The 26,943-nt window shown below is 36.1% G+C and overlaps 1 protein-coding gene and 1 pseudogene across 3 annotated transcripts in view; one reads left to right on the forward strand and one right to left on the reverse strand.

The window, feature by feature from the left end:
* NT5DC1 (5'-nucleotidase domain containing 1) overlaps positions 1 to 26,943 on the forward strand; it is a 150,688-nt gene that overhangs the window by 32,257 nt on the left and 91,488 nt on the right. The window lies entirely within an intron of this gene.
* Positions 4,976 to 5,574, reverse strand: LOC117098047 (annotated as a pseudogene).

The following is a 26,943-nucleotide window of genomic DNA, read 5'->3' on the forward strand; positions in this document are numbered from 1 at the left end:
GACGGATATTTAGGTTGATTCCATGCCTTTAACACAAATACTTTATAGTGAATAACTTTGTGTGTGGGTGTGTGGGTGTATAGATAGCCTGAGTATCTTTCGGAGAGAGTCATAGAATGGGGATTCATGGCCCTGTTTTCCCTCAGCATCACCGACAGGATATGTTGTTTAGATTTTGTTGAGCTTTTTAATTTTTGTCCACCTTAGAAGTGAAAATTGAAATCTCAGTCTAGTTGTAATTTTCATTCTTCTTACTAAAAGCATGGTTGAGTATCTTTTCATATAGCTTAGACCATTTCTCTAGCCTACTTTTCCTGTACATGTTCTGTAACTTAAACCTCTGTTCTGTGATACAGTTTTCACATGTTTTCCCCAGTTTATTTGTGTTTTTAATTTGCTTATGAGGTTTTTTTTTCGTGCAAAACTGTCTTTTAAGGTACATATGTCTTTATTCAGAATATTATTGTTCTTTCATAGACTCAGCGGTAAGGGGCATGAAAGGTCATCCACATCAATCGTTTTATTCTTCAGGCAAGGAAACTAGTTTATTATGCACATCCCCTGGCCTAATGTTTAACTGACTTACATTTCTGATGTGACAAGCTGTTGGCGAGAGAGCCCACTGAGGGAAAACACCAGCAACTGAGCTGACGTGTTCACCCCCTTGTCTGGCAGGATACTGACTTTCCTGTTCTTCTAATCCTTCATCCTTTTAGAGTAGAAATGGGAAAAGTGCCAAGAAGTTTAGTCAGGGCACCTTCCACCACCACCTTGCTGTACCTCATTCCTCTTGAAAAAATTTTAAAAGAATATTCTTAGGTGCTATTATAGAGCCCAGAAGCTAAAAACGATCTATTTGTGTAAATAGTCTAATGTGGTTTAGTGGTTAGATACCTGCTGAGGGTTTGAAAAGAGAAATTCATGCATAAAAACAGGTGTTTATGAAAAACCCCTGAAACGTCAGGTCAGGTCAAGAAAAACTGAGAGTCATTTACAAAGTTTTAACAAGGGCTTTATATTCTATTTTCCGTTTTACACAAATTGCTACATTACTTGAAGAGCTCATAGTTTTCTGTGCCAAGTGCTTAATGACATCATCTGCTTTCCATAGTAACGCAGCTGAGTTAAAAATATAGAATGTCTTGGCCCCTTGACCTAAGATCTTCAAGGATCTTGGCCACCAATGGGTTCTCAACCATTCACACATGTTCCTACTCTATTTACAACTTCGGCTTTCACATGCAGTTTCTGCTAAGTTGGAAGGAGAAATAAAATAGATAATTAGAGTGTTAATTAGAGAAGTCACAGGGTAACAATTTTTATTTAGATCTCTTTCTTCCTTTGTTTACTATCATACTTGAGAACAACTCCACAGTCACCATTTATAGTGTACAAAGTAAAGTACTTGTAGGGTACATGAGTACCTGTAGAATATTAAGTACCCATTGGGCACTTGAGTACCTGTAGGGTCTGTGTGGCAACACAGACCACCAGGAAACCCATCGCCAAAATGGATACTTATGCAGCTATTTAACTTAATTATATTAACAATGAAAATACAAAATACATCCCAGTAATGCTGGGCCCTTATCTGTTTAGCCATTGATCAAATAATTGTGTTACCTCACCCAAAAAACCTCTCCCCTAACAGTGCAAAGATGCTAAGTGAGTCTTCCTGCTGTCCCTGGTTCCTGCCTCTTGCCCACCAGTAATGCTGACCAGATCGCCTGGCCTTTTTGCACCCTGGTTTCCTCTTTGCCTACTTTCTTTCATAGTTTAGAAGTAATTGCTATTTAGGAAAAATGTAACAAATAGAAAATAAAATGTATATACTATAGAGATATAATAACCGTGAATAGTGGTTTTTTTCCCCCAGTGATCTTATTAGTACTGAAATTCTTACTATCTTTAATAAATTTTGAGTCAAAAATAAGTCTTGCCACTTATGATGCCAGTTAGGCGGAAGTTTAGACATGCTGTCATCTTCCCCTGCTTTCTCTTAATTTTATGTTAGGAACTTTGGAAAGTTAAATGACACATATGTCAAGTGACAAAACAGTGCCTGGGAATGCTCCACAGTTGTGATTGGTGATGATGACCATACTGGTGTCCAAGAAGTAAATATCTCTGATATTAGACAGCCTTCTTAAATGATTGTCAGACTTTTTCTGGCCCTCTGTGTGTACCAGTAGCCAGGCTGAATTCTAGGAATCTGGAGCAGGAGCTACTTCCTGCTGTAGATTCACGGAGATAAACGCCAGACCCCAAAGCCTCTTACGGCCTCTGGCTTCTTCAGTGTCTGTGTGGATCTATCTTCCAAATCATGAAATGGTGTTTTCTCATACTTTATACTCTTTCCTGAATGTAACTCAAGGACTATGGGTTATTATTGAAATTCCACTCTATACAATTAGTGCCTGTTGTAAGGCCTAGACCTTATAAATGTTGCTGAATGAAGGAACTAAGAGTGTCAGGACACCAGATTTCTATGTTTATTGAGGTGGATGGTTTGCCTCGTGCTTGTGAATGCCCAATGATAGGGCCATTTGCATGGTGCTGGTTTGGACCTGAGTCTTTCCAAACCTTTCCTTACCTTAAAATAATAACTCGGAATTCTTGTAGAGGTCCTAGTATCAACAACTTCTTCCCAAAGTAGTTTTCACAAAAGAAAATAACTGTGATTGTTGTTCTAATAAGTGTGTACCTTAAATTGTTCTACTGGCTACTAAGTTAGAATTTCAGAGATTTTTCAAAGACAGTTTTTTCTGAAAATAGGCATGGTAGGAAGATATAGATGTAAGAGGGTAGGTTCAGGTTGGGCCTGAGATGGAAAGAAAAAGGAGAAGAGCCCAGAATCTTGGGAATTTAGAGAGATTTCTTTAAATATCTAAGAAACCTGAACTATGCAGTTTCAGAGCAACAAATAACTTTTTAGACATAGCTATGCTTCACTTTCCCATTGTCTTTTACTCGTCTATATCCCATTTACTTATTGATACTTTGATTTATTCAACTCTTCAATGTATTAAAAATATATTATATTCCAGGAAATAAATGGGCTCACAGACTGCTGATACCATTTATTAATTCTTTCCCTGCTCATCCTACCTGCTAGCATCTTCTCTCTTGAGTGGAAATACATATATGACCCTGAAAGGGGGAAGATGTTGTTATTTGGGTTGTGAGTATTAGATAGATATTTTAGAACACTCAAGTTTATAAAATGAAAATTTGAGAATTGCATCAGTATCATTAAAATACAAATATTAGAGCTGAAAGAGATACTAATCCGAGTAAGTACTAGAAAATGATATTTCAATTTTTTTCTGTAGCATCCATTAACCCCCCCTTTTTATTTAACAACTCTATGTGAGTTCTCCAGATAATATTGGTAGAGCCCTCAGTTCTGCTTATTACTCAGCAAAGTTATGCTTGGACAGAATAAACTTTTTTCTCATTAAAATCTTAGGTAGTATTCCATTTCATTACTTGATGAACAATATAACTTCTATTACCAAAAGCATTTTGCACAAGCTATATTTAATATTTACTCGAGGACTCATTGGACTTTAATTCAATTAAAAAACTTCTTTTCCCCTGATATATATGCTACTGGCAGTACTGTAAACTGTGGATCAACATACCCATCCCTGGCCATAGTTTCACAAATATTCAGGTTTAAAAAAATGTTTCCAGCTTTATTGAGTTATAAATGATAAAAGCATATATATTTATAGTATACAATATATTTTCAGAGATATATATATGTGTGTGTGTGCATATATGTACACACACACACACACATTGCTAAGTGGTTACCATAATCAACCTAATTAACATATCCATCACATTGATGAGAACACTTAAGACCTACTCTTTTAGCAAATTTTAAGTATATGATACAGTATCTCTAACTATAGTCACCATGCTGTACATTAGATTTCATGAACTTATTCATCCTACGTAACTGAAACCTTGTGCCCCTTGACCACCATCTCCCTGTAACCCTCCACTCTGCAGCCCTTGGCAACCACCATTCTACTCCCTGCTTCTATGAATTTTGACTTTTTTAGATTACACGTATGAGTGAGATCATGCAGTATTTGTCCTTCTGTGTCTGGTGTATTTCACTTAGCATATTATCTTCTAGGTTCATCCATGTTGTCAAAAATAGCAGAATTTTCTTCTTCTTTTAAGGCTGGATAATATTATGTGTTTGTGTATATGTATGTAATATGCACACTTTTTTTAAAGGACAAGGCGGCTGACACCTGTCATCTTCCAGACACTGTGTTACATGCTTTATAATCATGATTCTTCTAATTCTAAAAACCATTCTTAGGTAGATGGTTATAGCTATTTCTTAAGTTTTGTGGGTTTTTTTTTTTTTTTTAAAGAAGAAAATGAAGCTTATTAAAGTTGAATGATTCATCCAAGGTCATTTAGCTGGTAGGTGGCAGAACTGGGGTTTGAAACCAAGTTTTTCTTCCACACCACGTAACACTTACTATAAATTGCTTTTATTATTTCAGTCAAATTTCATTTGTGAAATCTCAGATGTGACCTACTGTTCTGATATGGCAGTATCTATCTTTCATATTAATAAACAACAGAGAAAACCCATGTGCTGTTATCATGAGTTTGGAAAACAAAGTATTATCACAGATAACAATAAGCATTCTTGTCCTTAGTTCCAACAGTTCGGAATCTGTTACTCAGAACAAGAAGCCCTCAGATTCAGATACGAAACAGAATATTTAGTCACAAACACAAAGATCTGAAACCCCAATTCTGAGACATTTCTGTACAAGAAGCATCCAGCCTGTGTTTGTCAGTGATGGATAGCATATAAACTAAGAAGACCTAAAGAGGTCGTAGTGTTGACAAAATTCAACCCGTTGGTGGAATCCACGCAAACACAGGAAACGAAGCTGGGCCTTTCCACACCACTGTGAGTCCTTGCAGTGACTTCATTTTAAGTCAACGTCTTTTTGTGCCGCACATATTCACCAATGTTTGCTTGAAGAAATACCACAAATTGGTGGGGTCTCCTTTTGTGCAGTCTTGCACAGATGTTGCCGCCACGCCAAAACCCAAAGGGATGTCTACCACCACCACTTCCTGGCCAGAAGTATTTTTCGTGATTTGACGCAGACCAGATTTCAACATATCGTTCCCATTTGGAAAGGACTGCTCTGCTCCAGGTTTTATCCACACTTTATACTTGGCATAGGGTGCAAGGTAATCCAGAGCTGTGATGTGCAACTGAAACTTGTGGGTCTTGGTGAATTTTCTGAAGCAGGTCCCAGGGAAATCAGATATCAGCGCCAGCTTCAGAATCTTCTCACTCACATAGTACACCTGGTCTTTGTGCAGCCGAGAACAGTAGGTGCCATTGAGCCTCTCAGCTAGCAGCTAGAAATTCTCCCTAATGCATTTCACAGTCTTCTCAAATATTACATGGGTCTCCTCTTCAGTCAAAGGCTGCGTTTTCTCAATGGGTTGGAACACTGGATCCTCATGCCTCAGTAGTGGGAAACAGAAGTCCCACATTTTCTTTATCCCTTCAGCCATCAACAGACAAATGCAATTATTTACTGAACCAAGACATCTTTTATAAAATGAATGTGTGCAATACTTAGATGTTTATATGGAAAACCAGATATCTTTTAGAGTTGTGAGAATCTATTAGAAAATGTCCAGCTCGGCCAGACACAGTGGCTCATGCCTGTAATCCTAGCATTTTGGGAGGCCGAGAGAGGTGAATCACAAGGTCAGGAGTTCGAGACCAGCCTGACCAACATGGTGAAAAAACCCCATCTCTGCTAAAATTACAAAATTACCCAGGCGTGGTGGTGTGCACTTGTAATCCAAGCTACTCAGGAGGCTGAGGCAGGAGAATCGCTTGAACCTGGGAGGCAGAGGTTGCCTTGAGCCGAGATGACACCACTGCACTCCAGCCTGGGTGACAGAGTAAGACTCTGCTCAAAAAAAAAATAAATAAAAATAAGTAAATAAATAAAATGGCCAGCTCAATAGCTGACATTTTAAGGTCTTATGTGCTAGATCTAATTCTAACAACTTTGCATATATGATTTCATTTACTTCTCATAGCAGCCCCATGAAGTAGGTACTATTATTATTCTCATCTTTAGAGATAAAGAATTTGAGGCGTAGAGGTGAAGCATCTTAGCCAAGATCACCATGGTAAAGTGACTGTTTTCTATGGATGTATTTCTTGAGGATTTGTGAGAAACAGTGTCATTCCGAGAATAGCACTACTTAACTAGGAACTACTGTGTTGGCTATTCCTTGTTAAGATTTGTGTGAAAGCGTAATCCCACTACATCTGCTTTCCAAACCATCTCAAATTGGTGAACACTGTTTTTAATTCTTTACAATTGAAAGAGCTATGTTGTTTCAGTTCTAAAATGGGCTAGTTCAGAATTTGCTAATTAAAAAAGAAGCTAATTGAAAAGCAAATAGTGCGAATGTCAATATATTTGTTTTTATTTTGAAGACGTGTCAAACATGCTTATTTTTTAGGACATCATGGCCTGTTATAATGATTAAAAGGCAGAGTGGTGTAACTAAAAACTTCTCAATGTTTTGGGAGACTTTTGAATTATTACTAATATATGAATTCTTACTAATGGGGTACATGTAGAACTTCATTTTGTAGTATTTATATTTGTATAGAATCATATATTTAGCATGAGATAAATATGGCAGGGGAATGCCCTTGATTACAACTATGATATTGAGAGAGTAAGAATAGATAGTGAATATTTTTTCAGTCCTGCTTTTGGTTTGATTTCCCCATAAATCTTGATTTCTCACATTGGTAAGTGTTAGTTTATAATTGCATTATTAGTTTTATGACCAGTAGGATTTGTATAATTGCAGCAGAGTAAAACTTTTAAAGATTAATTTAGTAAATGATATTTTGATCATACATGACTTAGAAATGACAAAATAATGCAACTACAAAAAAAGATGTATTCTTATGATTTATAGCACAGCTATTAAAAATACAGAAAAAAGGATAAAGAGTTATTTGGCAAAAATTCTAATAGAAGAATATTGGGGGGAAATGTTAAGAGTTTTGGAGCCTGTGGGAAGTAACTGACCTTACCAAAGTGTGGGGTTTTGGGGGGGAAATAAGTCTCTCAGTCTACTAGTAACAATTTGTGGGTAATTAACTTAAAGAATAAATTCTGTGTTATTTGGTACAAATGATGATTAAACTCTTGTGTAGAATTTGGATAATACAATTATTGTATTTTGAATAATACAGTCTAAAGCTGACTCCAAAGCAGTATTAAGAATAATTGTATTTGAAATCCACCTATTTGTATGCTTTTTTTAACTTTCAGTGTTGATAACACAAAATTCTTGTGCAATTTAATATACATTGTATACTGCAGTGTAATGATATTGAAGTGCTTTCAAAATGCATTTTACTTGTGGTGTTAATAAGTTTATCAGAATTTTTAAGAACATTTTATAAGACAGTAAAGAGCACTTCCAGTTTTTAAAATTTGTTTGTTTTACTTTATGGCACTTTACGATCTAGTTTTTTGATTTACAAATTATACATGTGGGTCATGTTATGAGCTATGGTTCTTTAGATCTTTCTTGTCATGGGAGGAAAGAGAGAAATAGGAATTAGACAGTTTTTTGCTTAAAAGGCATTATAAATATTAATATTAAGACATCTTCTTCAAGGTGAGGGCCATTTGTATAAAAGTTGTGTCTTTGAGACCTAGTACAGCACTTGAGTCTTCTGCCCCTCATTTTAAAAATAACATTCCATGGTTATCATGATAGTTAGGTCCGATTCAGCTTTGTCTTCAGATTGGACTTGTGTTTATTGAGAGTCTTCCCTGTGTCAGGTGTTTTGCTTTTCTTATTTTATCCAGAAGAGACTTATGTGATAGACATTACCACTGTATTTTGTAAGGAAACTGAAGCCCAAGAGGTTAAGGAATTCCACAGGTTCATAAAGCCAGTAGGTGGCACAGCGGAGAGTTGAATGCTGCCCTCCTATGGACACCAGTTTCAAAGGCTACTTTGGCATTTTTCCACCAGTGCATGCTCTCAGGTATTTGAAAGTATTCCTCTTTTGTTTAATTTCCTTTCATTGTTACCTAAAGCCATCAACTTATGCTTATGTTCCATCCCTTATAAACTAGCTGAAATGCTGTGGCAGCAGTTACACGTCACTTAGTTAATATACTTTCTCAGAGTGGGAGCACCTCCTTTGCTCTTCTGGGCACATCATGCCTCTCCTTTTTGCCTTACATTGCTGGTTTCCACAATTTTCAAGAACAAGTACCCATTTTTTTCAATATTTAAAATTGGGAAAACTTTGATATGTGTATAGTATTTAGCATTCTTTTATGCTAAAGGTGAGGAATATTAATTTAATGAACACATGTATGTGTATCTGCTACCCAGCAAAAGAAACTTAACATTACCATTCTTTTTGAAACCCCTATGCCATCTCCCCGACGGCGTTCCCCATGTTCCCTCATGTAGTTAATTATACTGAGTCTCTTATTCCCTCTGTCCTTCTAGAAAGTATACCACTCTACATCCCACCCACAATAATGTTTTTCTTGCATGTTTTTAAATTCTGTATTTAAAAGGAATTATACTGTGTGTATCTGCTTGTGCAACATACTTTTTTGATGTAACATTGTGTTTTTGAGATTTGTCCATACTGTGGGGCTGTTTATTCATTTTTCACTGCTCTGTAGTTTACAATGGTATAAGTTTATCAGAATTTTTTTTATCTGTAGTGGATATTTAGCTATCCAAAATAATACTGCTCTGAACATTCTTATACATGTTTCCTGGCTACATGCAAAATAATCTTTCTAGGAAGTATACCTAGGAGTGGAATATTAAGTATATATATTTTTCTGCTTTGCTGCTAATTCCAAATTATTTTCTAAATTGTTTCATGTTTTTACCAGCAGGGCATAAGGGTACACCCACTTGGTATCATCTAAACTTCAAGGTTTGCCAACCAGTAGTTGTAAAATGCTGTCTCATTTTATTATATTTGTATGATACTGATTCTAATGATGGTGAGCATATTTTTATATGTTGATTGTATTTTTTTGTGTTTACTTCTCTCTCAAATACCTGTTTGTATCTTTGCCCACTTTTTACCAGTTTTTTTTTTTTTTGGTGGTGGTGTTTTTTTTAGTATTCTTACATATTTTGGATATTGATTTTCATTAGTTATATGTGTTGCAGATATTTTCTTTCAGTTTGTGACATGTTCACTCTCTAGGGCTTTTTATGTGTTATCTGCAGCTATCATCTATCTAAGAAAGACTCCATTGTTTAAAATAACTCATTGAGATTCAGTAAATTACTTGTATTGTTCTTTTCCCAACTTTCCAGTGGGACTCCAAGTCGTTGTATATTCGAGAAAAACTTGGCACCCTTGTGAATGACGGTAGAGAATCTTTCATTAATTTCTTTTGATGACCTTCCTTTCTCTAGTGGAATTAGGTGACCATTCTTTTTATAGAATTTCTAATTATCGGTTTACTTGCAAAGGTTCTGTGCAAATCATTAACAGAAGTTTATATTCAACATTTGAATTCAAGAAAAGTTTACTTTGTTTCTTATGTGATAAAAACTAGTACCACATTTTCTTTCTTTTTTTTTTTTCCAACAGGAGAATGTTTCCAGTTGAGGATTATGATAATCATTTAATTACTGAAAATCCTTATATAGAGTCTTATTTCAGTAAATGATTTTCTGCCAAACACACACACACACACACACACACACACACACACACACACAGTAGATGTGAGATGTTTCTAGTCTAGAAAATATATAGGAATTCCTATTTCAGGAAAATTTTGATGAAGTTCCTTAGATGAAAACTCAAAAACAGATTTGTTACTTCTCAGTTTCATTTAATAGCTGATTTGTGCGTGATAACAAATGTAATTGTTATTAGGATCTTACTCCTTTGATATTTACAAAACCACTTTTTTGTAGGAACTAAATGGATACTCTTTCTAAAATGTTAAACTAATTTAGTATAGTTCACAGTTGTTCCATTTTATTTTTGAGAATTTGTGTGGGACCAAATTTAGTAATGTAATTGTAAAAGACAAAACACCATAAACTATTTGATTAAATTCTATTTTTTGCTTTTTTTTTTTAACTTAAAAACGTTGTTACTTGGCATATGCTTAGGAAAAGATAGTAGAGATTTCAAGTTGGAAAAAAAAATTAATAACATAAAAACAAAAACCACCTATACTCAAACTTGAAAGCACCTCTTTCAGGTTTCATATTTTACATTTAATTGTTTTATATATCATCAATGCTGCTTCTACTCTTAAATTCGTGTTTCACTCCTAAAACATGTTAAATGAGTTTATAATTTACTTCTGATTATTTGGTTGAAATGTGTTAGCATCTGAAAATAAACATATACAGGAAAATAAGATACTTGATTTATAGTATGTGGTAAAAACTGTGTTTTTTCCTTAGAGTCAGGAATGTCTTCAGCGAGCTGGGCATCTTGACAGAATGATAGCTTGAAGGGGTCGATGGCAGTGGCTGAGATAAACAGGAAGCAGTGAAATACATTAATAGTGTTCTTCCAACCTTGAAAAGTAGAATTTGGCACTGCTTTTCTTGTTTCTTTTTGTTTCTTATGAACTGTCTGCTTCAGACTGAAGATGTAAAGTTCTGTATTTATCAGTTCTAAAAGTTATTTTCGTGTTCTAATGCCTTCTTTACATCTCTCCCAGTTTCTTCACATATATGTCTGTCTGAATACATGGAAATCAAGCAAAGTCCAAAACAAAATCCAAAGATCTGGATTAGCTATTCTCTATGTTTCATGGTGGGAAAATTTGATGGATAAAATTGTAGACATTATGGTTTGTGTCTTATTTGGAAGAAGACTGGTTCTGTCCTTTTGCTGTTACTAGGAGATTCCTGGAGATAGGATTTTGTTATTCTGAATAATATTTAGAAATAATATTAAAATAAAAGAATTTTAAGAAACATAGATCATATTAAAAGGGATAGTACTACACTTTCTCACCTCTTTTGTTTTTGTTTTTGAGATAGTCTTGCTCTGTCGCGAGACTGGAGTGCAGTGGTGCGATTTCAACTCACTGCAACCTCCGACTCCCAGGTTCAAGTGATTCTGCCTCAACCTCTCAAGTAGCTGGGATTATAGGCACGTGCCACCACACCCAGCTGATTTTTTTTTTTGTATTTTTGGTTTTCACCATGTTGACCAGGATGGTCTTGATTTCTTGACCTTGTGATCCGCCCACCTGGGCCTCCCAAAGTGCTGGGATTACAGGTTTGAGCCATCGGGCCCAGCCTTTCCCACCTCTTTAATTGTTTTTGTTCAGGTTGAATCAGTTCTATTACTTAAAATTTTTTTTTAATCCTATGAAAACTTCCAAGTCACACTGTCCTTGTTAGCTATAGTTAAGAAATGAGAGTGTGCCATTTTTTATTGCTGTTAATTTAATATTTTGTTGCATTACTTTTTTTTTTTTTTTTTGCATTTTGGGTGTTTGATATATAATTTCAAAGAGAAGTGATTGTTTTATGGATAAACCTAGGAAGTAAGTTATTCAGTCAGCAAAATTAGCTATAGTAATTCATTTTATTATAATCAAATCAAGAAAAATTAGGACTGTCATTTATTGCAACATTGTCACATTTGTAGTAGTGTTTGGTTGTGTTGTGTTTTCTCTGTTAGATTTTAATCTATATCGATTAGCAAAATATTTGTAATGCTTTATAATAAAGAACAGATGTGAGTAGAATGCCTTAAACCTTTTTATGACTTGAGAAAAAACTTACAGGCCGGGCGCGGTGGCTCAAGCCTGTAATCCCAGCACTTTGGGAGGCCGAGACGGGCGGATCACGAGGTCAGGAGATCGAGACCATCCTGGCTAACACGGTGAAACCCCATCTCTACTAAAAATACAAAAACTAGCCGGGCGAGGTGGCGGGCGCCTGTAGTCCCAGCTACTCGGGAGGCTGAGGCAGGAGAATGGCGTAAACCCGGGAGGCGGAGCTTGCAGTGAGCTGAGATCCGGCCACTGCACTCCAGCCTGGGCGACAGAGTGAGACTCCGCCTCAAAAAAAAAAAAAAAAAAAAAAAAACTTACAAAGATTAGGAGCTTTTCATTTTTCACACTCATTGCCAAATAAATACAATCATTTGTATTTTTGTAATGAGGATATTCAGAGTTCATGTATTGGTGGTGTCGGGTATTCTGCAGTCAGATATTTGGATATCCTAGGAATTTATGTAATTGGAATCCTTTTTATAACAGATAGTATGAAAACAAACATATTCTTCTTACAACGTTAACGTGTGAAAGGAGGCCAGGCGCGATGGCTCCCACCCATATCCCAGCACTTTGGGAGGCCAAGGCGGGCAGATCACGAGGTCAGGAGATCAAGACCATCCTGGTCAACATGGTGAAACCTCGTCTCTACTAAAATACAAAAAAATTAGCTGGGCATGGTGGTGCATGCCTGTAGTCCCAGCTACTTGGGAGACTGAAGCAGGGGAATCTCTTGAACCCAGGAGGCAGAGGTTGCAGTGAGCTGAGATTGTGCCACTGCACACCAGCCTGACAGCAGAGCGAGACTCTGTCTCAAAAAAAAAAAAAAAAAGTGTAAAAGGAGAACACCAACTTTCATTCGCATATACTGAGTTGCTAACTCTATTAAATTTGTTTCTCCTGGTTTTCTATATTACTTTAAATATATGACTCTTAAGTTTAGAATTCAAATATTTAGGTGTATTTAAATTAACCTTAAGTTTTAATGAATTAGTAAATGGACTCTTAGAGTTTGTTTGTAATCCACACCAGACTTTGGGACAACTGTTTGTTAGACTTCACACCAGTAACATACTCCCTAAGGGGACTGGGTGTGCTAGCAGGAAGTAAACCAGGAGTGGTGAGCCCATGGTATTTGTCCCTGACAACTCTGAGTTAGTTCACCACGTCCCAGCCACAAATATGCATGATAGGAGAATGAGAGTTCTGTTTGGCACATAGTTCAAAAACAGACATTTTCAAACAAGGGATCTTAGGTTGATGGCATTGAAAGTTACTAATTTGTTCTAAAATGTACCAGTTACCAGCAGTGAAGAAGTGAACTGAGGGAAAAGGGCTCAATTAGAGAATGTATTATGTGCCAGTTATGGATTTGATTCGTACATCAGATTGATGCATGAGAAATGGAATGCCTCTTAAATATAACATATGAGCAAAGTTACAGGACATAAGAACTTCTAGTTTCTGTCTTGAAGCATTATAATAGATTGAAAGCTTCTTTAAGCTCTCCTTCTCACTCTGCAGTGAGAAGTTGGACAGTTGTCCTCAACAGAGGACAATTGACAACTGCTTACTGTTAAATGTCCCCAAAAGAATTTGTTTAGAAAGGTGAGATATGATAAAAAGAATGGGCAACAAAGTGTTTCCCTTATCATAAATTTTGTCAGATCATAAGATCTGAGTTCAGTAACTCTACACTATGAAATGCTGAAAATAATCAACATTAAATTGATGCTAAGAAGAAATGCTGATTTTCAAAATGCAAAATTTTTCTGTTCTTTATTACCTCTTATTAAGAAGATTGGCCACATCCTTACTTCAGGGTACATCTACAAGTTTCATACTTATTTAAGAGTTTAAAATGGGTCCTGTATTATTTCATTAGAAGTCCTGTCCTGCTGTTGTCATCTTACTGATTATTCTTGAGATTGTTTTCTTTTCATCTCTTACCTAATATTTGTTTATTTACCAAAGTTACATAATCTCCTCTTAACATTTTAGAGTTTTCTTTAAAGTATCTCCAGTGATCTGAAAATCAAATTTGTATCTTCTGTCCTATAAAGTAAAAAATAGTTTGTTTCATTTTTTGAATTTATTGTTCATCTCCAGATACTTACCAATTCATTTTTTTTTTTTTTTTTTTTTAGTTTTTACTTACCATTTTATTTTTAATGGTAATTTAGCTCAAAATTGTAAACAAATGAAACTAAATTTTTGATACTTTCTGAACTTCTTTTAACATTTATGTGATGGTATTTGAGAGCAGCAAACACTCGTTTTGTCTTTGGTGACTATTTCAATTTGGTATGCAGTCTAATGTTTGTACAGAGCACTGTGCCAGGCAGAAATCTTCCCTTACTTACTTCTGGAGAACACCACAGAAGTAAAAGTATGTCCTCCTCGTTTTCCTATCACAGTTAGCATGTGCACAGTTACCAGCCATATGTCCCATAGCCTGACTTGTTGATGATGGTTACAGTTAATACTGATGAAAAAAAGACTTTCATGCTTTGTGTGCTGGGTGTGGTGGGCAGTTTAAGGCAGGGAGAGTCCCTGGGGATATGATAAAGGAATATAGATAACCTGAGATTTAAGTCCAGTATGTGGTTAAAAGGGACTCAAGCAAATAAAAAGTTATCTAGGCTGCAGAACAATGGTGGCTATGTACTTTTTGAGTAGATGACCTGTGATTTTTAGACAGCTTGCTAAATAGACTTTATCATACTTTGACCTCCCAACTTCAGATAAAAGGGGTAAGAACGAATTTCTCAGAAGCTCCATGACAATAAGTAAATAACTGGAGTCGCTTTACTCAAAATGGGTGAAAGAAATCCCTTTGGATTAAAGCCAGAGAAATTCTTAACTGGCCACTTGAAACTTTCTCCTTAAAAAAAGTAAGTATGTGCCAGGGGAAGAGAAGGTTAAATAAATTATTGTTAAATGAATTAAATAGGAATAAATCTAGAGGAAATACTTTATCTGTATCTTATAGTTTCCTATAGTTATGATATAACTTATGTTTCTTAAACTTAAGTATGCTATAAATCTTTTTGATCTACATTGTTTAAGTTCATGGTGTTCAAACTGAATAGAAAGTTCAGAAATAGACCCAAAAAGAGTGAGAAATTTAATGTATGAAAAAGATAGCATTTCAGATCAATGGAAGACAGATTATTCAATAAGTAGTGTTTGGCCTATGAATAGCCATCTAAAAAAATACAGTTATGCCCTACCTCACATCTAATACCTAAATAAATTCCACAGAGATCAAAGGTCTATGGATTAAAAAATAAATTATAAAACTGCTAGTAGAAAATGTAGGGGGATTTTTTTATATATATATTTTTAATCATGTAGTCAGAAAGCCTTTGAAGTACGACCTCAAACCCAGAACTATAAAAGAAAAGATGTATGAATCTGACAACATTTTAAAAAAAAACCCTACATATAGAGAAAAATACAAGTAAAGTTAAAGATAAATGACAAACTGGGACCAGACATAGTGGCTCACACCTGTAATCCTAGCACTTTGGGAGGCATGGTGGGCAGATCACCTTGAGGTCAGGAGTTTGAGATCAGCCTGGCCAACATGGTAAAATCCCGACTCTACTAAAAATACAAAAATTAACTGGGCGTGGTGGCATATGCTTGTAATCCCAGCTACTTGGGAGTCTGAGGCAGGGAAATTGCTTGAATCCGGGAGGCAGAGGTTGCAATGAACTGAGATCCTGCCACTGCACTCCAACCTGGGCAACAGAGCGAGACTCCATCTCAAAAAAGAAAAAAAAAAAAAGATAAATGACAAACTGGGAGAAACATTTCCAGCTCATGTAATGGAGCTAATAGTCTTAATATACAAAAAGTTATAAAAAGTTTATTTTAAAAAGTATTTAAAGCAAAACAATAACCCAGTTGAATAATGGATAAAGAATTATAAATGACCTTAAACCTATGCAAAGATGTGGCTTTATTTGTAATGAGAGATTGCAAATAGAAACTGTTATAATACTTTAATATCAACTTTAAAAATGTTAAATGCACAGTCGCCCAACAATTATATCTCTAAGAATTTATATTACAGATACAGTTGCATATGTGCAAATGATGTATATACAGGGTTATTGATTATACCATTATTTGTAATAGCAGAAGAAGGAACTGCTCAAATATTCATTCATAAGAACTAGTTACGTTAGCAGTCATTAAAAAGGTGGAGGCAGGCAGGGGAATCACTTGAACCCGGGAGGTGGAGGTTGTAGGGAGCCGAGATTGTGCCGCTGCACTCCAGCCTGGCGACAGAGTGAGACTTCGTCTCAAAAAAAAAAAAAAAAAAAAGGTGTAGGCACCTTGTTATGGACTATGAAAGACATCCAGAATACATTTAGTAGAAAAAAAAAAAAGTATATAGAATAGAGTAGATGGTGTACAGCATTTGCGTAAAATACATAATTGATACGTATGTAACACAGAATATCTCATATTCCTTGTATAAGAATAAACAAACTAGTAAGAGTGCTTGCATCTCAAGAGGCAAATTGAGTAAGTTGGGGACAGGGATGGGAGGGAGACTTATTTTTCTTAAGTCTATATGCCAGCCTTTACGTTTTGAATGTTGCACCAAGCATAATCTATTCCAAAATACATTGTATTTTTAAAAATCCTTACAAAAAGATAAAAAGCAAAATAGAAAATATTGTAGCATTTGTTTTCATTGCAGTTTACCATACATGCCATCCAAAGATTGTCTACTTTTTGGAGCATTTGAATACAGTGATAGACAACTGTGATCCTAAAATTATAGTTAATTTATATTCCTTTGCTGGTACTACTCAGTCTTGCAGTGCATTAGGATCATCATTGTGAATATTGATTTTCATTGTATTCGTGTGGATGTGTTAATTAATAGAGGTATTACTATGATAACAGTTTATTTTTTTAGAGCATCAGTTTTCTTTTTTGGTTAGGAAATGACTGAAAGTTGGATGCTTTGTATAACAAAGTCATTAATAACTAAAATGGTTTTTTGAGAAAATTTTTGTTTTTCTCTATAGGAGATAAGTAGTCAAACAAAATACTGTTTGTTATTCAGATAATATGTGAGCATACTGACTTTTTAAACCCATATTTTGAGTGAGTTACAGGTAGTCATTTCTATAAGTCAAAAGTAAAGCGTAACAGGGAAAATAAGGATCTAGCCAAAGAAATGTTTTCAAAATATATATATTACATGATATCAATTTGTAAGTTACAGCTTATTCTAAAAAGTCAGTCTTTTGTTTTTAATCTCTAGAAATATACTAAACATCTAAGTGATGAGAATTGACCATTCTTTTTAGACTTTCCTAGATGTTTGGATTCTTAGCCCATTCCATGTGTTTTTTACATTTTCTTTCTTTACTATAAGACAGGTGCATAATCCATGGATAAATTCAAGTGGACAGTAAGTCAACAAAGTTCTCAAAATATATTTTGCCTGGCAGGACATTTTGGAGTAATTATACATTTGGTTCAGAATTTGAAGGTGTGGGTGATATTATTAGCTGTTTGACACAATTTAAGTTACTTGGTGACTTCTAAAATTTTAAATCAGGAATTTTTAAAATAATTAATAGCTTAAGTATATGTTTGCATCGCTGCAAAATTTCAGAATATTATAAGCCATTTCTATATACTAACTTATTCTTCCAGTACGTATGACAGGAAATCAAATAGACAGTGTGTCTTTACCAGACTGACTCTGCATTTTTAGGATTATGATCTTCTAAATTATTTCCCTGCCAGTACTAAGAGAACACTAACCTATTCAAAGGCTACTTTAGTAGGATAAATAACTTGAGTCTGAGACAGAGCTTTCAAAACAGAATGGTATTTGAATAGTGAAGTACATAACACTTTTAACAAAGGTGAACCAAAGGATGACTGTTGAAAGGGTATCTAGACTTTATTGGAGAAACTGTTTTTCCAAAAGAGCCCAAATGCCTGGTGGAGACCCTGAATTAAAAAGGCAATATTTGAAGTTAGTGTTGAGACACCAAATCAGTTTAGAGATTAGGGTAGAACTTTTGAATCTGGAATCTCCATGTAAAATAAGTGGTGAAAGAGTTATGAAATCAGACAGCTTGAAGATTCAAATAGGAATCTTTTTAGCGAGTCTCCTTTCTTTAAAGGTGAGGACGTTGAGATAAGGAATTTGATTTGCACAAAGAACCAGCATTAGGACTTACGGCTTTTTATCTAAAGCATAGTGTTCCCTCACTCACAGGTAGGTAAGGTTGAAAGTGTTGCTGCATTCATGTACCTTTATTGCCTATGATATTTCCCTTTGACATCTGCCCCGCAAAGTACTGTTGAGAAGCTGAGAGAAGGCTTGTGGGCCGTAAGTGTTGAAGCTTAGAGAATAGGAGCTAGATCAGGTTGTTTTGTAGGCCCGGATAAAAAGTCAAGTCTTTGACAAGGGCAGTGAGAGGCCAAGTCTAGAAGGATTTTTATGAGTGACCTAATTAGATGTGTGTTTTTACTATGGCTCTAATATGGAGAGCATACTGAGGGAGCCCATGGCCACTGAGAGATCAGTTAAGAAAATGTTTTTTTTAATTTTTAATTTTTTGTTATTATTTTTTGAGACGAAGTCTCATTCTCACGAGACCAGGAAGGAAGGCAGTGGCACTATCTTGGCTCACTGCAGCCTCCACCTCGTGGGCTCAAGCAGTTCTCCTACCTCAACCTCCCAAGTAGCTGGGACTACAGGTGCCCACCACCATTTGTATTTTAATAGAGATGGGATTTCACCACGTTGGCCAGGCTGGTCTTGAACGTGTGACCTCAAGTGATTCACCTGCCTCGGCCTCCCAAAGTGCTGGGATTACAGGCATGAGCCACTGCACCTGGCCTTGAAAATGGTGTTTTAGATTAGAATGGGGCAGTGGAAATTGAAGTCCCTGGGCAAGAGTGAGTTTTAGGTACGTTACCTAACTTTTAGAGACTGGAGCATTAGTCTTCGGTATTTTTGTAAGCTAGTTTTTATTTGATGTTGTTTGCTGTTATTGCTGTCTGTCATATAAGGTTGTAATCTAATAAAATATCTGAAGGTAAGGAAGCTGGAGAACCTTGGAGTCTTATATATCTAGTGAATATCAAATGTGGATTTGAGAATGTCACATCAAATTTTGTGTAATAAATACGGTGTTCATATTTAACCATTACATAGGTTGATTTTCGGTACTATGATTGACATTCAGATTTTATAAGTAAAGCATGGCAGATTGTATATTTTATGATTTTTTGATAGGTGAGTGAATAAGATGACATTAACAACTCTTTGTGGCATTTAACATGTTATGTCATCGATCGAAATCTTGACATCTCTGAGTTTTTCTCTTTTTGTGAATTTGCTCAGGGATTAGAATTTGCAGCTCCTAGTTGCGATTTGTATCACCTGCTTAGCCCTCTCTTTGCTTCTGGGCCACTATCCAGCCCATATTCCTGCCAACCTCAGTGCCTGCACCATCACTTATAAAATCCCATCTTCCAAACCCCCACATTTTAAGGACTCTGAGATCAGAATATGTGGGCCTGTGATGAGCGTATCAACCATCTTTGATAACATTCATACATGCAAGTGCATTTTTACTATACATATTTTTCTTGACTGATTTTTTCTCAAAATTGCACAGGAAGAAAGATTCTTTATGTTTTCAACTCATATTGTTTTTGGTTTCTACCCTCTAAGTGATTGTATCGTTAAAAGGCATTTATAGACTAAAATTTTATCTATCCTTTTATTTATTTACTTGAGATACGTTGAGCACTTACATGCTGTTCCTTGTTTAAATTTGTTAATATAAGACTAGTAAGTAATGTATATATGTGATCTATTGGTATGCTTTTAAAATTCACAGTGTTATCTAGAGAATGTAGTACATGCAAATAATGACAAATGTGATATTGGATTTAGGGTTACATTTATAGATAATATGTTAGAAACCATTATTTTATATTTCTCTTTCCCACTTATAATGAGAATTAAATATGTTCATTTTAGCTTGTCTATAATAAATACCACTTAGTCTACCACAGCAAATAAACTTTTTTTAAAAAAAGCAGCAACAACAAAATACTTCAATATACTCTTTTCTTGGTTTATTGAGATATTAACTGATAGTTTTGTCTCATCAAATATTCTTTTGTTCTGGAACACTGATGCATTTATTTTGGCTTCTGAAGTTTTATAAGAACATGTTATTTGGGGAGTATTGATGCCAACTTTATTGAAAACCCTCATTTTACTTAGCTAATTCTGTTGACTAAGATGCAGGATTCTAGTAACCTGGTTGAATCTGCTACACTCTTCCTTACAAAGGAGAAGGTGAAATGGAAATTTTGGAGGAGGTGGAGTGAGGTTTGTATGTCACAATCTATTTTAACAGAATGCAGTGCCTTCATTTTCATTATACTTTCAGTGTAGTTGACTTCTTAAACTAGTTTGAAGATTTGGAATTTAAATGAGAATATAGGATTGGAAAATTCAGGAGCTATCTATTTAATTTTTTTCATTTAATAATGATTAAAGTTTTAACACCTTAAAGGTGCACACAACAGTTGATTCTTCAACGCATTGTACCATTTAACTCCCATTCCTTTCTTCCTGGCCTCTGCTTTTCACCATGAGGTAGATTTCCTTGCCTCTTGTTTCAAAAATAAGAAAAAAAAAAAAAATTAGAAAACAACGTTTGAACTCCTGTGTCCTCTGGCTTTAAACTCATCTATTATGGTGATTATCTCCCCTACCATGCCAGAGAATGAGGCAGCATGCTCTCTCCAAGGCAGTCTGACTCCTGTGTAATGATTTATTCCTCTCTATCTCACATGGGACTTTTATCCTCTGTCCTTCTTTACCAGGTCTTTATTTAACCCCTTAACATAATGAAGACTTTGAATGCTATAAAACAAAAAGAGAACCCTTCTTCAGCCCAACTGTTTCTTCTCTTCTCCTCTTTTCCTCCATCTTTTTACAACCATACTTCTTGGTTAGAATGTTCCATACTTTTCTGTTTCCTTTTATAACTCTAATACAGTTCTTGGCACCATTCATTGTTCTTGCTGAGGTCAACCAGAAACTCCAAATTACTAAATCCAGTGATGTATTTTTGTAGTCATATTGTCTCTGAGTTCTTGATTGTGCTCTATGATGTCACCAGAGAAGAGGAAAAGTAAGTTTAAATAATTTATAATCCTTCTCCATACTGCCTGTCTTATTTTTACAGTATAATAAAATACAGAGGAATGATTGCTTTATACTTTACCACTAGATGGCTGAACTACATTGTTTTTGGAAAAGAAGTAAAATCTTAATCACTTGAGGTAGGCTAAAGTATAACATTTAATAAAATCCCTGATATATTAGTATAAAAATGTATACACAAATATATGTATATACATACATATTCACACATACTACAAATATACAACATAATTTTTGAGTAGGGTTAATTCGTATTAAGAATTTTTTTAAATCATAAACATATAACCTTGTCTGAGTTTAGCTCTATTTATAAGATATGTTATATAAGACACATAAAAGATCATAGTGTTTTCACATCATGTTCTTACACAGACTATCCATAAACATCAGCTCTAAAAGTTTCACAAACATCTTGAGGGCGAATTTAGCTCTATTTTAGATCTATTATCTGTTGTCAGATGATACATTCAGTTATCTTTAAGCATCGTGTTTTATAGAGTCTCTATTCCACTAGAGTTCAAAATAATAGAAGATAATATGCCATTTATTCATTTAAATTTTTAGTTGTAAACATTTTATTCTAATTTTTAAGTCTCCATAAGTCAAGGATTGGTCATAAGTACCTCTATTAGGTATTTAGTTAGGCTTCAGGAATATGGTTACCTCTATTAGGTACCTAGTTAGGCTTCAGAAATATAAAAGTTACATATGAAATTGCCATTGTTGTCAGAAACAGTCAAATATTGGCAGTTTCATGTGATTCAGTGTTAATAACTTTCTTACTAGTTTAGTCATACTCATTTTTATGTTTTATGCAATGATATGAATAGTCCTGTGGGACTAAGTTTTGATAAACTAAAGTTTTGACCTTGAAGTATTGTTTTCCTTACCTTCTCTGTGGATTTTATTGAAGATACATGTGCAGAAATGCAATTTGGCAAAATAAGCATCAAAAGGAAAAGTAAGTCTTACTACATGGCGAAAGATTTTTTCAAGTACCATTGCAGTATAAAGCTGTATGTATTGCATTTGGAAAATGCATGGTTCGTCTTTGAAAACAGAATGTACAATACATGCCTAAAGGGAATTATTTTTTTTTTTTTGAGATGGAGTCTGATGATGGGCTAATTGCAGTGATTGACCAAAGAGATGTTAAAACATGGCTCTCAAATCAGCATTGATGTGTAGTGTACTTTTTCCCCCTCAGAATAGCAGTTAAGAGTCTATTGATTTTACTTTTGGCTGTTTAGTTGTAGTGTTAACACTTAATTAAAATGTGTGAGATTTTAAAATAGTTGGTAAATATGTTCAATATTTTAACAAAACAGCAACATGTCTGGAGTAGTGTTTTGTCTAGATTAAAAGATGCTGACACTGAGGCCTGGATTTCTTTCTGTTCCTATATCCTAACACTGTCCATGATCACCCAGTTTCCCCTCAGAAGGAGACATGGTTATGACTTGTTTCTTAACTGGCCTCTGACAACAGATTCACCCAAACACATTATACTCATTGCTATAGGTGATAATGTTCCTGCTCTGGAATTTTTGTGTTGACCTTATTTTAAGTCTTCCAACAAATGCTGATGAAAAAAAAAATACACAAAACTTTGTATTTGCTTTTTTAAAAAATGCTAGAACAGTGAGGTGGTGTTTAAAACAGTTTGAAAGTACACTGTTCATGGTGTTTATTTGGTAAACTTTTACAGGTTAATTTAATTATGAAAGGGAGCGGTTCTCCCTGAGAAATATTGGGGTGGTTTTGATGATGGAATTAAATACTGTCTCATTCATTCTATTTTATTTCACTCATCAAACTAAAAACAAAGCACCGTTTGATTTGTTTATGCCTCAGGATTAATAACTCTTAGCAGAGGCATCTTGTTACATTCTTTGACTTGCCTATGATGCCTTGTAGGTGAGTAAAAATAATGAATTGTTTTAATATCGTTTTTCTTCATAAGATAAAAATTAAAAAATCATTTAGGATTAAAAAAAAACATAAATAACCATATACAACCACATTGTTCTTTCTGTTTTACTTGTACTCCGTTTGCTGATTTGAAATGAGGCTGTTATAACAGAATAGAACTTTAGTTTGACAGGGAGTATACAGACTTTATATTAGGCTGGTGCAAAAATAATTGCGGTTTTTGCCATTAATAGCAAAATATGTGGCTGAGTATGATGTGGCATTGAAATATTTCTACATTTGGATTAGTTAAGGTTACAAATAGTTTGCATGGGTTTAGTGCTTATAAGCATTTTTAGACAACTGTCGTGATGGTTACATGTTATATAGTTTCCTAATGTCTCCGAACTGCTCCAGATGTCTGGGATAATCTGAGAAAAATAATAATCTTTCTTATTATTAATGACCAATTCATTTAGCACTTTATAGTAGTGGTTTTTATTTTTTGGTTTTCGTCACTCGCCAACACAAACATCTCGTTTGGAATTCAGTGGCCACTTTCTGGGTGCCTTAGAGGACCATTGTGAATTAACATGGCCTAAAATTGTATTTTAAGAATATCATGTAATACGTACTGAATCCAGTTTAAGAAGTTTGACTAAAGCAAACAATCTAAACAATTTAAAATGACTTTGAATCTATCCAAAATCACATGTGTATTTGCCTATCAGTATTCGGCACGTCAATGAAATGACATATGAGTGAGGTTACTCCATTACAACATAGGTTGTAAAAGCAAAAGATTAGAACCAAGGCTGGTATCCATGTAAAGGGCACTGGGTGAATAAACAACACTGCATCTACACAAAGAAATAATGTACTTTTCCTTAAAAAAAAAAAAAAAAAAAAAGAGGGAGGAAGTTCTGTGTGTACTGAAATGGAAACATTTCCAGGGTGTATGTTTTTTAAAGAAGAGATACAGAGCTTATACATTTTATGCTATCTTTTATATAAATGAAAGTGGAGGGGAGGGGCGGAGCAAGATGGCCGAATAGGAACAGCTCCAGTCTCCAACTCCCAGCGTGAGTAACACAGAAGACCGGTGATTTCTGCATTTTCAACTGAGGTACTGGGGTCATCTCTCTAGGGAGTGCCGGACAATCGGTGCTGGTCAGCTGCTGCAGCCTGACCAGCGTGAGCTGAAGCAGGGCGAGGCATCGCCTCACCTGGAAGCGCAAGGGGGAAGGAAATCCGTTTTCCTAGCCAGGGGAACTGAGACACATAACACCTGGAAAATCGCGTAACTCCCACCCCAATACTGCGCTTTAAGGAAACAGGCACACCAGGAGAATATATCCCACACCTGGCCGGGAGGGTCCCACGCCCACGGAGCCTCCCTCACTGCTAACACAGCCGTCTGCGGCGATCTATCCGCAAGGCAGCAGCGAGGCTGGGGGAGGGGCGCCCACCATTGCTGAGGCTTAAGTAGGTAAACAAAGCCGCTGGGAAGCTCGAACTGGGTGGAGCTCACAGCAGCTCAAGGAAACCTGCCTGTCTCTGTAGACTCCACCTCTGGGGACAGCCCACAGCTGAGGTCCAATAGGGAAAGCAGCGGGGGCGGTGCAGAGGCGAACGACTCTGTCTGACAGCTTTGGGGAGAGCCGTGGATCTCCCAACGCGGAGGTTGAGATCCGAGAACGGACAGACTGCCTGCTCAGGTGGGTCCCTGACCCCTGAGTAGCCTAGCTGGGAGACATCCCCCACTAGGGGCAGTCTGACACCCCACACCTCACAGGGTGGAGTCATCCCTGAGAGGAAACTTCCAAAGGAAGAATCAGACAGGTACACTCGCTGCTCAGCAATATTCTATCTTTGGCAACCTCTGCTGCTGATACCCAGGCAAACAGGGTCTGGAGTGGACCTCAAGCAATCTCCAACAGACCAACAGACAGTCCTTCTGACTGTCAGACGGAAAACTATCAAACAGGAAGGACACCTATACCAAAACCCCATCAGTACGTCACCATCATCAAAGACCAGAGACAGATAAAACCACAAAGATGGGGAAAAAGCAGGGCAGAAAAGCTGGAAATTCAAAAAATAAGAGCGCATCTCCCCCTGCAAAGGAGCGCAGCCCATCGCCAGCAACGGATCAAAGCTGGTCAGAGAATGACTTTGACGAGATGAGAGAAGAAGGCTTCAGTCCATCAAACTTCTCAGAGCTAAAGGAGGAATTACGTACCCAGCGCAAAGAAACTAAAAATCTTGAAAAAAAAGTGGAAGAATTGACAGCTAGACTAATTAATGCAGAGAAGATCATAAACGAAATGACAGAGATGAAAACCATGACACGAGAAATACGTGACAAATGCACAAGCTTCAGTAACCGACTCGATCAACTGGAAGAAAGAGTATCAGCGATTGAGGATCAAATGAATGAAATGAAGCGAGAAGAGAAACCAAAAGAAAAAAGAAGAAAAAGAAATGAACAAAGCCTGCAAGAAGTATGGGATTATGTAAAAAGACCAAATCTACGTCTGATTGGGGTGCCTGAAAGTGAGGGGGAAAATGGAACCAAGTTGGAAAACACTCTTCAGGATATCATCCAGGAGAACTTCCCCAACCTAGTAGGGCAGGCCAACATTCAAATTCAGGAAATACAGAGAACGCCACAAAGATACTCCTCCAGAAGAGCAACTCCAAGACACATAATTGCCAGATTCACCAAAGTTGAAATGAAGGAAAAAATCTTAAGGGCAGCCAGAGAGAAAGGTCGGGTTACCCACAAAGGGAAGCCCATCAGACTAACAGCAGATCTCTCGGCAGAAACTCTACAAGCCAGAAGAGAGTGGGGGCCAATATTCAACGTTCTTAAAGAAAAGAATTTTCAACCCAGAATTTCATATCCAGCCAAACTAAGTTTCATCAGTGAAGGAGAAATAAAATCCTTTACAGATAAGCAAATGCTTAGAGATTTTGTCACCACCAGGCCTGCCTTACAAGAGACCCTGAAGGAAGCCCTAAACATGGAAAGGAACAACCGGTACCAGCCATTGCAAAAACATGCCAAAATGTAAAGACCATCGAGGCTAGGAAGAAACTGCATCAACTAATGAGCAAAATAACCAGTTAATATCATAATGACAGGATCAAGTTCACACATAACAATATTAACCTTAAATGTAAATGGACTAAATGCTCCAATTAAAAGACACAGACTGGCAAACTGGATCAAGAGTCAAGACCCATCAGTCTGCTGTATTCAGGAGACCCATCTCACATGCAGAGACATATATAGGCTCAAAATAAAGGGATGGAGAAAGATCTACCAAGCAAATGGAGAACAAAAAAAAGCAGGGGTTGCAATCCTAGTCTCTGATAAAACAGACTTTAAACCATCAAAGATCAAAAGAGACAAAGAAGGCCATTACATAATGGTAAAGGGATCAATTCAACAGGAAGAGCTAACTCTCCTAAATATATATGCACCGAATACAGGAGCACCCAGATTCATAAAGCAAGTCCTTAGAGACCTACAAAGAGACTTAGACTCCCATACAATAATAATGGGAGATTTCAACACTCCACTGTCAACATTAGACAGATCAACGAGACAGAAAGTTAACAAGGATATCCAGGAATTGAACTCATCTCTGCACCAAGCGGACCTAATAGACATCTATAGAACTCTCCACCCCAAATCAACAGAATATACATTCTTCTCAGCACCACATCGCACTTATTCCAAAATTGACCACATAATTGGAAGTAAAGCACTCCTCAGCAAATGTACAAGAACAGAAATTATAACAAACTGTCTCTCAGACCACAGTGCAATCAAACTAGAACTCAGGACTAAGAAACTCAATCAAAACTGCTCATCTACATGGAAACTGAATAACCTGCTCCTGAATGACTACTGGGTAC

This window comes from Trachypithecus francoisi, unplaced genomic scaffold (genome assembly GCF_009764315.1).
Source record: "Trachypithecus francoisi isolate TF-2019V2 unplaced genomic scaffold, Tfra_2.0 Lachesis_group15, whole genome shotgun sequence".
In the NCBI taxonomy this organism is placed as follows: Eukaryota; Metazoa; Chordata; class Mammalia; order Primates; family Cercopithecidae; genus Trachypithecus; species Trachypithecus francoisi.